This window comes from Chrysemys picta, chromosome 7 (genome assembly GCF_011386835.1).
Source record: "Chrysemys picta bellii isolate R12L10 chromosome 7, ASM1138683v2, whole genome shotgun sequence".
Taxonomy (NCBI): domain Eukaryota; kingdom Metazoa; phylum Chordata; order Testudines; family Emydidae; genus Chrysemys; species Chrysemys picta.
Genome location: NC_088797.1, coordinates 101,445,356 through 101,459,442, shown reverse-complemented (window position 1 = coordinate 101,459,442; position 14,087 = coordinate 101,445,356). Strand labels below are relative to the sequence as shown.

Genomic DNA, 14,087 nt, shown 5'->3' with positions numbered 1-14,087 from the left:
CAGTAAGGCACTAACATTGTTTGGCCTCATCCAACGTAGCACATTTGAAATACAGAGACATGGTCAATATTCCCAGCTTAGATACAAAAATGATATATGCATACAAATTGGATAAACACATTCCACAAATCACAACCTTTCTAATGATACCTTACATGAGCCATCTTGCATAAAGTACATCTCAGTTATGTCAAAGCCATATCATAAGCATATTTCAATAAAGAATATGGAGTGTAATGTCACACTGACCATTTTTAAATCAAAATTGGATGTTTTTCTAAAAGATATGCGCTAAGAATTATTTTGGGGAAGTCCTATAGCCTGTGTTATACCAGATGTCAAGATGATCACAATGGTCCCTTCTGGCCTTGGGATCTGTGAAACTGCATGTCAGTGAATATTCCTAGTTTTAGAGAAACACATTTGTTAACCCACTTTTTAACATTTTTTCTCTTTTAATTTTGCTTTGGCATGGGGGTAGATTAGATGATCTAATAGGTCTTTTCTAGCTCTAACCTTTATAATTCTGTTTCTCCTGTGTATATATAGAGACAAGCATCATCAAGTTACAGTGGTCTCCAACAAAATAAAAAAAGTAGATTCCATTCTTCTGGTACAGAAGATATCAATTCTTATGAATCATTCTAATCACTTCTGCTTAAAAATAGATTTGATTTCTCAGTACGAAACTAACCCAAATAGAACTTCATCAATTACATTTTCAACACTTTCTTTTTGATGACAATATTGTTGCTTCACTTCTACATTCTATATTATGATTATTTTAAGTAATTTTCTAATCTGTAAATCATAACTATATGTAAAGGCATTTTGGTAATTGTAGTTCATTCAGCAAATTTTGATTTTTTTTTTAGATAGTTAGATATATAAAATGAGAGAGACAAGGTGGGTGAGGTAGTATCTTTTATTGGACCACCTTTGGGTGGTGGAAAGGACATGCTTTCGAGCTTCACAGAGCTCTTCCTCAGGTTTGGGGAAGGTAATCAGAGTGTCCAAGCTAAATACAAGGTGAGACAGGTTGTTGTAGAAGACCACTTAAAATGATGTGAGCAATTAGCACCTCTGCAGTTGTAGGGCAATGGAGGATTAGTAGGCGGCAAGGTGTGTTATAAATTGTTGTAATAGGCCATAAAACCAGTATCTCTTAAGTCCATTGTTTGTAGTGTCTAGCAGAGTTTTGAATTTAAGTTTCCTGGCTTGTCTTTTGAAAGTGTGGTACAGTTTTCTGTTGAGGATGAGAACTGAGAGATCAGATATGGAGTGATCGCTTTGTGAAAGGTGTTTGCCCAAGAGTGATAGGGTATTTTTGTCTTTTATCATTTTTCTCTGTGAGTTCATTTGAAAGAGTAGTGATTATGTGGTTTCACCCACATAGTCGTTATTGGGACATTTGATGCACTGGATGAGGTACACATGTTCTGAAAGGCATGTGTAGGACCCCTGGTTTTTGAAAGGTATGTTGCAGGGGGTATTCATCGTAGCTGTGGAGCTATGTCTTCAGGTTTTGCATCTATTGTTCTGGCAGAGCCTGGTGCCACTTTGAGTTGGTGTATCCTGGTCTGTGGGGATCTTGCTTCTAATGATGAGCTTGGTGAGGATAGGGGATTGTTCTGAAGGCCAGAAGTGGGGTTCAGGAAAGATTTCTTTTAGGATGTGGTCCCCATAAAGAATGGTTTGTAGTTGTTTGACGATACCCCATGTGAAGTAGTAGGGGACAACTAGTTGTGTGTGGTCCTTGAGGGCTTTTCCCTACCCCTGTATTGAAGCACCTTCTCCTGGGGTATTGGGTGGCCCATTCCATGATGTGTTCTACATCTTTGGTGGAGTGTCCTGGTTTACTGAACACAGTTTTAAGTGTGTTAAAATGTGTATTCTGGACTATCTCCTTGGAATGTGTTCTGTGGTATCTGATGGTAACAGATTTCTTAGTATGTTTGGGGTGATTATTGGATCTGTGAAGATAAGTGTGGTGATCCGTGGTGGTGGTGATCCATGATTCTTGTCATTCGTTATCTGTAGGGTCCCATGATTCAAACTGATTGTGGTGTCCAGGAATTTGATTCTGGTGTGGGAGTTCTAGAGTTTGATGGATGGCTGGTGGTTGAAATTATGGTGTAAATTTATGAGGGAGTTTAGGTCATTTGTCCAGAGAACGAAAGTTCTTCCAGAAATTCTTCTTTGAGATGACTCATAAAGAGAGTGGCATATTGGGGAGTCATCCTAGTGCCAATGACTGTTCCCATGTGTAGTAGAAAGAGAGCCTGAGACATGACGCCTTGGATCAGAGGCCCGGTATGAGGCCTGAGGCCTGAACTAAAGTAGTGGTCAAGCCCTGCTAATATAAAGCAAAGTTAGCAAAATTCAAATTGTGAGCAGAAGTCAGGCTCTGCCTGCGTGCAGGCTCACCAAATCTGGCAAGAACAGGGCTGGTATTGCAAAAACCTACACATTCCTGAGAAGTGCTAGGTACAGGACACTCACGCAGACACATTCCAGAAGGGTGGTACCAGAACACCCCGATACCAAGTATGGTACACACACATTCCCCAAAGATAACAGGAACACGTTGACCTCTCTTAAAGATAAGGTCAGGATGCCAATGTAATGGATAAAGATGTTTTGATCGAGCCAACATGTACAAGGTAATGTGTGATAACAAACCATGTCAGGGGGCAGTAACTAACTACGTCAGAGGGGCAATACGTAATTTGTTTGTATTGGTGTATAAAATAAAGTCTCAGAGAGAGTGTCTTTGTCTAGCCTAGGGGGCAGTGGAAAGTCCTGCCACTGATTGAGCTGGTCCATTGTAACAGGCATACATGTGTTACTGGTCCTGTAAAGTCTACAGGATACGAGTAACTGTGCTTTGCTGACAATAAACCTGGCCGTGTGCCTTCAGTACTGAAACTGAGTCTTGGGTCTTTTGGGCGATTTGATTGAAGCCTGTTGTCCGGGCTGTCTGGCCAGAGCCAGTGCAGTACACAGAGGGAACACATACACAGCCAACATCTGACGGCACCATGGTTTGGACAAAGTGTTTACTATTAAATGTAAAGTTGTTATGGATGAGGATGAAATGGATGAGTTTGGCAACGTGTTTGGGGTGTTGAAGGCAGGCAACGATGCTGTCATGGTGTATATGGAGGTGATATTGATGGTGTTCTGAGGGAGGTTGTTAATGGTGCAGAGTTTCTGGAAGAAGTTGGTTGTGTCCTGGAGGAAACTGGCCTTTTGGGTGGTGACTGGTTTGAGTATGAGTCCTAATACACCTCTACCCCAATATAATGCTATCCTCGGGAGCCAAAAAATCTGACCGCGTTATAGGTGAAACCGCGTTATATCGAACTTGCTTTGATCTGCCGGAGCGCGCAGCCCCACCCCCCTGGAGTGCTGCTTTACTGTGTTATATCCGAATTCGTGTTATATCGGGCCACGTTATATCGGGGTAGAGGTGTATTCTTTCAGTAAGAGTATCATGGCCAGATATGCTGGGTCTGCCTGAGTTATCTTATTTGTGTATCTTGTATGCTATGGAATGAACTGTCACAGAATAGTAATCAAAGACCTTATCACCCATGGGCAAACAGTTTTCACAAAGTGATCGCTCCATATCTGAGCTCTCAGTCATTGTCCTCAAAGGAAACCAGCACAACCCCTTCAAAAGACACTAAAAACCAAGTACCAGAGACATTGGTTTTATGGCCTGCGGTGGGGTGGCTGCCCACTTGTAGATAAGGGGTAAAGCCACCCTGGGGAGGCTGCTGGAGGCAGCCAATGAGGAAAAGGCTTATAGTGCCAGCCAATCAGGAGAAGCTTTATTGGAACATCCAATCAGGGCCAGGCTGGCCCATATAAAAAGGGGCTGCTGAGCAGTGGAGGAAGACAGTAGGGAGACTCTCCCTGGAAAGCAAGGGAGGAGGACTGGCTGCCTGAAGAAGTGCCATAGAGCAGTGCTGGTCAGGTGCGTGTAAGCTGCTGGCAGGCCACTGTCAGGCTGGGGCCTTGCTACAGGGGCTGAGAGGGTGCTAGGGCTACAGGGGAAGTGGCCCAGGGAATAAAGGAAGCAGGTTGGAGGAGGGCAGTAGGTGACTGCCGGCTATAGGGTCCCTGGGTCAGGACCCAGAGTAGCGGGCAGGCCTGGGAGCGTCCCCCCCCTGCACCCCACTTGCCAATGAAGAGAGTGGCTAGTATCCAGACTGCAGTTTGCCCCTACCCAGAAGAGGACACTGCAGTCTAGGGAGTGACGCGGGTCCAAAGCGTGGAGACAGCAGTGAGGGCAGGCGTGACACCACTAGCTGAAGGTGGACTGGAAGGGGTGAGAGCTAATTCCCAGGACAGCCAGCAGGAGGCGCCGTGGTGATGAGTCCCACTTTGTCACATGGCCCATTACAACAATTTGTAACACACCCTGCTGCCTACTAACTCTCCATTGTCCTGTGACTGCAGAGGTGTTAATTGCCCACTTCATTTTAAGTGGTCTCCTATAATGTGTTAACCATGCTTAACAATCTGTCCCATCTTGTATTTAGCTTGGACACTCTGGTTACCTTCCCCAGACCTGAGAATGAGCTCTGTGAAGCTTGAAAGCTTGTCCTTTCCATCAGCCAAAGAAAGTCCAATAAAAGTTACTATCTCACCCACCTTGTCTCACTCATATTCTGGGACCAAAACAGCTACAACAACACTGCAAACAGATATATAAAATGTTTTGTATTCTTTAAATCTCAGTATTACTTATCAGTGCAGTATTGAAGGCAGTGGGCATGGTTGCTTAGGGCTTTGGGAATGCTTGTTTGTTAGAGAAACAGAAATGCAGATATTTCAGCTGTTTGGGATATATTTTTTCATAAAGCCAACAGCACAACACAGTGTTTAGTTTTTGTGCACTAAATGTTTTATACACTTTTGTTAATAATATCTCACACTTATGACATACCACTGAATATTTGTATTTTAATTTACATTACAGTATACTGATTTGTAGTATTCATTGTAAATAATGTTTTCACCCCTCAGCTCATAGAGAGCCCTACTACAACATTAAAGACTTGCATTTATTAGATGGCAGGCAACTCTAGTATAAAAATATAGTTTTTGATAAACCTGTGTGTTATAAAATTCTAATTTCCTACTAGTACTGAATGTTATGGTGTCTTTTTGATAACTACAAATATTTTATTATGGAAATATTCCTTGACAAATATGAATATGGATGGATTCTGCCTAGATAATGTTGTTTATCTTATGCATTGATGACAACAGACACCAGGTACCATCTGGTGAAAACTGTATTCGGAGATGGTGCATTAAATCTTTTTTTGTTTTGTTTTTTTCTGCTGCTAAATGGGTATCACTAGTCATTTTATACAGTCTGTTTCAAGCTAGAATAGATAGAATACTTATGTAACTGTAGCTTTAGGCTGATGTAAACAGTATGTCTCTTCTCAAAATCATTAGAATGCAGCAGGTAAATAAGGATACAGTGAACAACTCAGTTTTGGATGATATTTACGTAGCAGCAGGAGACAGTTATGTGCCATTTTCTCTTACTTTAAAAATGTGTCAAAAAAGCTAACAGAATGTTGGGAGTCATTAGGAAATGGATAAATAATAAGACAAAAAATATCATATTGCCTCTATATAAATCCCTGGTACGCCCACATCTTGCATACTGCATGCAGATGTGGTCGCCTCATCTCAAAAAAGATATATTGGAATTGGAAAAGGTACAGAAAAGGGCAACAAAAATGATTAAGGGTATGGAACAGCTTCCATATGTGGAGAGATTAATAAGAATGGGATTTTTCATCTTGGAAAAGAGATGACTAAGGCGGGATATGATAGGTCTATAAAATCATGACTGGTGTGGAGAAAGTGAAAAAAGGAAGTATTATTTACTCCTTCTCATAATACAAGAACTAGGGGGTCACCACATTACATTAATAAGCAGCAAGTTTAAAACAAACAAAAGGAAGTATTTCTTCACACAAGGCACAATCAACCTGTGGAACTCCTTGCCAGAGGATGTTGTGAAAGTCAAGACACTAACAGGGTTCAAAAAAGAACTAGGTAAGTTCATAGAGGATAGGTCCATCAATGGCTATTAGCCAGGATTGGTGTCCCTAGCCTCTGTTTGCCAGAAGCTCTGAATGAGCAACAGTGGATGGATCACTTGATGAGTACCTGTTCTGTTCATTCTCCCTGGGGCACCTGGAATTGGCCACTGTTGGAAGACATGGTACTGGGCTAGATGGACCATTCGTCTGACCCAGTATGGCCATTCTTATGTTCTTATGATACTTCATTATTTCTAGCAATTGCGTGGAGGGAGAGACCTTTATTGAATTTCATCTTGTTGACTTCAGACCAATTCTCCAGTTTGTCAAGGTAGTTTTGAATTCTAATCCTGTCCTCCAAAGTGCTTGCAGCCCCTCCCAGCTTGGTGTCATCTACAGATTTAATAAGCGTACTCTTCACTCCATTATCCATGTCACTAATGAAAATATTGAACAGTACCAAACCCAGGACTGATCCTTATGAGATCCTACTACATACACCTTCCCAGTTTGACAGCAAACTGTTGATAACCCACTCTTTGAGTACAGTCTTTCAACAAGTTGTGCACCAGTTGTGCACTGTGTCCTTATTATAATTTCTTCTAGACCACATTTCCTTAGTTTGCTTATGAGAATGTCATCTGGTGCTGTGTCAGAAATCTTTTTAAAATCAAGATATTTTACATCTTCTGCTTCCCCGCTATCCAGTACCCCTGTCAAAGAAGGAAATTAGATTGATTTGGCATGATGTGTTCTTGACAAATCCTTGCTGGTTATTCCTTATTACCCTATTGGAGTTATCATGGATAATTCTCTGCAAACATCTGCTCAATGTGCAGTGGCAGTCAAAAAAGCTAACAGAAAGTTGGGAACCATTAGGAAAGGGATAGATAGTAAGACAGAAAATATCATAATTCCACTGTATAAATCAATGGTAGGCTCACACCTTGAATACTGCGTGTGGTTCTGGTTACCCCATCTCTAAAAAGATATATTAGGATTGGAAAAGGCACGAAGAAAGGCAACAAAAATGATTAGGGGGTGTGGAACAGCTTCCTATGAGGAGAGATTAAAAAGATTGGGACTGTTCAACTTAGAAAAGAGATAATTAAGGGGGAATATGATGGAGGTTTATAAAATCATGAATGGTGTGGAGAAAGTGAATAAGAAAGTGTTATTTACCCCTTCACTTAACACAATAACCAGGGATTACCAAATGAAATGAATAGATAGCAGATTTAAAACAAACATAAAGAAGTACTTCTTCACACAACACACAGTTAACCTGTGGAACTAATTGCCAGGGGGTGTTGTGAAGGCTAAAAGTACAACTGGGTTAAAAAAAGAATTAGATAAGTTTATGGAAGATAGGTCCATCAATGGCTATTAGTCAAGATGGTCAGGGAGGCACCCCCATGCTCTGGGTGTCCGTTAACCTCTGACTGCCTGAAGCTGGGACTGGACGACGGGATGGATCACTTGATAATTACCCTATTCTGTTCATCTCCTCACAAGTAGGATATTGAGCTAGCTAGACCATTGATTTGATCAGTATGACCATTCTTGTGTTCTTATTATCCTCTTACAAATTGATTGCTTCATAATTTGTTCCAGTATCTTTCAAGATATCAAAGTTAGGCGGACTGGTCTGTAATTCTCTGGATCCTCTTTGTTCCCCTTTTTAAAGATAGGCATTATGTTTGCCCTTCTCCAGTCCTCTGTGACCTCACCTGTCCTCCATGAATTCTCAAAGATAATTGCTAACACTTCTGAGATTACTTCAACTAGTTCATTAAGTTCCCTAGGATGAATTTTGTCAACCCCTGCTAACTGCAAGATATCTAATTTATCTAAATATTCTTTAACCTGTTCTTTCCCTATTTTGGCTTGCATTTCTTTCCCCTTATAGTTTAATATTATTTGTTTTGTGTATTTGGTCACCATTAACCTTTTTAGTGAAGACTGAAGTAAAATAGGCATTAAACACCTCTGCCTTCTTGATGTCATCAGTTATTAGCTTGCTTTCCTTGCTAAGTAAAAGATCTACACTTTCCTGTATCTTTCCCATTCCTAATGTATTTAAAGAACTTCTTTTTATTGCCTTTTATGTTCCTTGCTAGGTGTAACTCATTTTGTGACCATTCTGATTTTGTCCCTATATGCTTGTGCGGTTCTTTTGTACTCCTCTTTAGCAATTTGTCCATGTTTCCAAATTTTGTAGGATTCCTTTTTGATTTTCAGGTCATTAAAGAGCTCCTGATACAGCCATATTGGCCTCTTACTATTCTTCCTATCGTTTCTTCACATTGGGCTCATTTGCAGTTTTGCCTTTGATATTTGTCTCCTTGAGAAACTGACAGCTTTCTTGAGCTCCTTTTTCCCTTCGATTTTCTTCCCATGGAACCTAGTTCTTTGAGTTTATTGAAGTCTGCTTTTTTTTAAGTCCATTGTCCTTTCTGCTGCTCTTACTCCTTCATTTCCTTAGAATCATGAAATCTATCATTTCATGATCACTTTCATTCAAATTGCTTTCCACCTTCATATTCACTACCAATTCCTCCCTGTTGATCGGAATCAAGTCTAAAATGGCTGTCCCCTGGGTTACTTCCTCCGTCTTCTGAAACAAAAAGTTGTCCCCAGTACATTCCAAGAACTTGTTGGAAATTTTGTGTTTGGCCATGTTACTTTTCCAAGAAATGTCTGGATAATTAATCTCCCATTACTACGGGTCCTGGTGGTCTATAGTAGACCTCTTATGACATCACCCCTATTTTTCACCCCTTTAATCTTTATCCAGAGACTCTCAACTGTTCTGTCTCTCACCTCCTTCTGGACCTCAGAACAAATGTATATATTGATGCATAATGCAACACCTCTTCCCTTTTTACCCTGTCTATCCTTCCTGAACAAGTTATACCCTTCTATGCCAATATTCCAGTCATGAGACTTATCCGACCAAATGTCTGGTGCCGATTAAGTCATTATTTAACTGATATATGTAACCCAGTCTTGAGGTATGGCTGCAGCCTTTTCCCTTTTCCTCCTCAAGGGTATGGGTCCTGGGTTCACCTATGAAGGTGCCTCAGGCCTCCACCCTAGGAAACCCCTCCTTTTGCAGAGAACAGCCTGTGAACTGGGAAAATATTCATCACCCAATCTCACACAGAGCTGTGTCAGCCAGAGCACAGTAAAATAAAATAGTTATTACAATTCCCAGAGTAATAAAACAATAACTTGGGTTTTATTAAGTATGGGGAACTCAGGATAGGAAAGAATGGAAAAGCAGATTAAGAGAATAAAAGACAAAACCAATACAAAAACTGTACATAAACAGGGGTGTTCTAACAAAGTCTCCACACCAATGTTGGGAAGATCATCTCTGCAGCTCTTTGGTCTGGATTCAAATGTGCAATTAGGCTGGCTCTTGGGTCGCCTGACTGTGGCTCTCTCTTCAGCCTCCTAGGTTTCCGGTCTTTGCAGAGATGACACTGTCCAATGTCCCAGAAATCCCCAAAGGGCTCAAAATTTTCACTTGGGTAGGAATGTCCTCCCTGGCTGTGATGCTTCTGTCTCTGCTACACTCCAAACACAATGAAAACTGAAAGTAAAACCACACTCTTTGTCTCTTGAGTTCTGGTTTATGATTGCTTCTGGTAGTGTTGCAAGCTAGTTCTGTCTCTGCCTTTGGCAGTAGGTAGTCTGTGAAATTAAGTCCTGAACCTCTCTAGTTGTTGTTGCTGTAGTCATGGGGGAGTCCCCTAGAAATTCAGTGTGGTCTTTCAGGAGCACCATCTCTAAAGGGGTTATATGTACTAATACTTCCAGTTCTTCCTGTTTATTCCCCATTATCCTTGTATTAGTGTATAGACATTTCCAGCGTTGAGCGGATTCACCCACTCATTTCCCTCTTGTTGCTTTTATGACCCTATTGTAATTAGTATGTAAAGCACTTCCTGATTAAATTCCACTTCCATAGAAAACACAGCTGCCAAAAGATTTTTTCTTGCCTACCACTTGGATCAAGTCATTTCTCTTTTCAGATCCCTTTACTGACTACTCCTCATTTTTCTTATTAATTTCACTCCTGAACCTCATCTTCATGGCCATGCATAACTTCACCCTACACTTGTATCTTTAGTCTTGTTTCCAGCTACTTCCCCTCAAAGCCCCTTTGCAGTTCCCCAGCCTGACATTCACTTAGGGCCCAATACTGTTAATCTTTCTCAATTTGAGTGGCATTTTATTCTGCAAGTAGTGCTGTTGAGTTCAGTGGACCTGCTCTCAAAGTAAAGTACTTCTCAACACCAAGAAGAGCGGCTGAATTGCTTGCTTAGGTTTGAAGAGGGTGGAAGAAGAAAACTTTCTTCATGACAACCATTGTGCTTGGAACAACCTCCATGTACCAATTGATTACTCTCTCTCTCTTCATTCAAATCTTACCTAAGAACTTTACTCCTTTCAGGAGACCTATCAATTCTAATCTTACATTGTTTCCTCACATTTTATTTTAAAAAATAAGGTAACCAGTGAGATATTAAACTTGCAAACAACTTCTGCCTCTCACGCAATGCAGGTAAATCTATGTCAAGGTATGTTTTTCCACCTTCTCTTGTGTCCACTGTTTTATCTTCATGTTATTGTGTTATTTTTGGCATAGTTTTAAATTGTAAGGTCAGTATCCATGTCTCTTTATTTTTGTGTGTCATGCACACCTAAGACATTATATCTGTAATAAATAATATAGGCTGTAAGATGTTACCTCAGTATATATTGTAATAATAGATATGACTTGATGTAAGTAGGTTCAGTTCTGTTGATATCAGTGGGGTTGGACCCACTTACACCTGGACTGAATTTGGTTCATTTTGTTTAAAACTTTAAGAGGAGACCTTGGTAGTTGACAGAGGACAGACATAAGCCCATGACAGATCATCAAAAGATTAGATATCTGACAAATAACCTAATGGCTAAGAGATTCTTTTAGTTGAAAATAAATAATATATCTTGGTCCTTCTCTGGATGCAGTGGGTCCAAAATAACAGTGGAACCAAGACAAGTCTATTCCACAGGGGAGGGACAGAATATTGAGAGCCCACACAGAGCATGAGTATATCCTGTGCACCAAAGGCCCTGGCTCTGTAGGGGTCCTCCTTGAGTTGGAAGAGTCATCACTGCTTGTTTCCACAGCAGTGGGGACATAAGCATCCCATAGTCTACTCCATCCTGAGTTCTGGAAGGAAGGATTCCTCACCACACCCTATGCTCATGGAGAATCCCAGTGCTTAGCCCAGTTTCTCATTTTTTATCCTGTTATTTTCATCCTTTTTTTTTTGTATTTTTCTTTTTCCTGTATGTGAGCCATTGTCAATATTGCTGTATTTGGCATTTCTAGGGGAGTGATGTCAGTACAATTGTTAATCATGTTACAAAGTTTGTTTTGCAATATTCCTTTCAACTTTTAATTACTAATAATTTGGAATCAAATAATTGTGCTATAAATAATATGGTTGTCATTCCTGTAAGTAAGGTTTGACTGAAAACATTTTTAAAGTACTACTTAATAGAGTAATGAGTAAAGAATAAAATAAGCTCACACAGAATATTAAGTACTATGCCTTTACAAATCAAGACAAAATAAATTGATGTTCAGTCAAGCCGTGAATGAAGTTTTTAAAGTGCCATTCTCTCAAGGCGGTGTGAAAAATCTGTTCTCAGTGACTAGACTCAAGATCTCATTTTTCACATTGTGCTTCCAAATATTTTAACTATTAACCTAAAATCAATCATGCCATGCCAAAATATTTGTTGTCATAAGTAAAATTTCTTTTAGAAATTGAATAAACTTTTTGTTTTATAAAATATTTACATCCTAGATTTTAACTCTGAGGTTTGTTTTTAATCCATAAAAAATATAAATTCCACTATTATTAATGACCTGGCTTAGAATATGATTTCATTCTGCAGGTCCAATTAATAGGGAAATATTTGTTCTGATCACTTATTTTGCTTTTACTAATTCAGGCCTTGTAGTGGAGTGGGGATAGATATAGGTCAAATATCCCTGCAGCCTACATTGCATATTTGGCAGCTGTCCCCAGCTCAAGCACAGCATTAAGGACACTTGTCAGGAAGCAGGGTAGTGCACAGCTGGCAATGTATGATGCACCGCTAATTGCAGCTCTAACACAGTGGTTCTTTCCATGGCTGGTTGCAGGGCCGGCTCTAACTTTTTTGCCTCGCCAAGCAGCAAAAAAAAGCGCTGCCCCACCGTAATACCCCCCCAGCGCTGCCCCGCCGAACCCCCCCCCCGAGTGCCGCACCGCCGAAACCCCCCCGCCGAGCGCCGTGCCACCGAACAGCCCCCGCCCCCGCCGCGCTACCGAACACCCCCCGCCGAGTGCTGCGCTGCTGAACCCCCCCGCGCGGCGCGCCGCCAAACAGCCCCCGCACCCCCGCCGCGCTGCCGAACACCCCCCGCCGAGCGCCGCGCTGCTGAACCCCCCCGCCCTCCCCGCCGAAACCCCTGCCGAGCGCCGCGCCGCCGAACAGCCCCCGCCCCCCCGCCGAACACCCCCGTGGAGCGCCGCGCTGCCGAACACCCCCGTCCCCCGTCACGCCGCCGAACACCTCCACCCCCCGCGGAGCGCCGCACTGCTGAAGCCCCCCCCCCGGCGGAGCACCGCCAAACACCCCCCCACTGAGCGCCGCGCTGCCAAACCCCTCCCCGCCAAGTGCTGCGCCGCCGAACACCCTCCGCCGAGCGCTGCGCTGCGCCGCCGGAACCCACCCCCCTGGCCGAGCACCGCGCTGCGTTGCCCCCCGCCAGCCCAAGACTGGCCGCCCCTTACCAGGTGCTGCCCCAAACACGTGCTTGGTTGGCTGGTGCCTGGAGCCGGCCCTGGCTGGCTGTCATGTGCTGCCTGCACTGTTGCTTAAAAGCAAGGTAGAAGACTTAGGCATGCAAGCAGGATGCATACATTTACTGGACCCTCTCAGGAGGTAAAGCTGTATGTGGCATCTATCTCCTTTGCAAGAATAGTGCCAAGCATTTTAGGAGTGATAGGGTGGTAAATGGAAAGAAGTGGAGAGACAAAGATTGGGAGAGAAGAAATGCAGAGCAAAGTACCAAAAAAATTTTGATGGATGAAATTAGATGAATGGGAGACAAGGAATAAAAAGAAAAGGTGGTAGTGCTCTGCCCACAACCCAAAGTCTATTCACTGATTACACGAAAATGAGAATCATCAAGATATTAAGCAGTAGAATAGAAAAGGGGAAGAGATGGCAAAGGGAGGGAGCAACAAAGGCAAAATAGAGAGTAAATGTTTTTATCTTATATAACCGTTGGTGCCAAAATATTATGTCAAAAAAAAAAATTTGTTGTCAGGAATCATCAAGGGACATAAGTATGTGAGGATGATCTGATATATCTGTCTTAGTTGCAAGATGAGCATAAGAGCTGTGTTCCTAAATATGGGAGAGGGCATAGAACTACCTTGATAGGGAAAGAAATAATTTTGGTTTGGAATAAAATATTTTTATACATCATTAGTGACGCTGTCTTTTTGCATGTTTATATCTGTGCAAGTGAGTCTGATGGAACAGTACAAGTATGTTTGAAGGTTTTTTATCTTTGATATATCTTTGCCTCACTTAGTGATCTTGTGTGGCATGGTAGTCCCTGATAAAAAGGCTGTGTTCTAGAGACACCTAATTTCTTTTCATGTGAGAGGCAGAAAGTTTGATGTACCTGAGCCTCAGATAGCCTAAGTTCATTGGTGAATATCAAAAAGCTTAGAAATGAGATGTCTGCCTTTAAGAACTACATATGTAATATTAGATATTTTAGAATTTATAGTACTATAAAATGAGTATATAAAATAAATTGTCAGTCATTTTCTACCTCTGCAACCAGAATTGACCCAATATTTTTTTTTAGACAGTATACAATATCAATAGATGTATTAAGGTCCCATAGAAATAGCTATAAATAAAACAAATTGTGATGGG

The 14,087-nt window shown here is 41.6% G+C and overlaps 1 protein-coding gene across 4 annotated transcripts in view; it reads left to right on the top strand.

Annotated features, from left to right (window-relative positions):
- LRRC27 (leucine rich repeat containing 27) overlaps positions 1-14,087 on the top strand; it is a 61,520-nt gene that overhangs the window by 12,880 nt on the left and 34,553 nt on the right. The gene's annotated exons all lie outside the window — the stretch shown is intronic.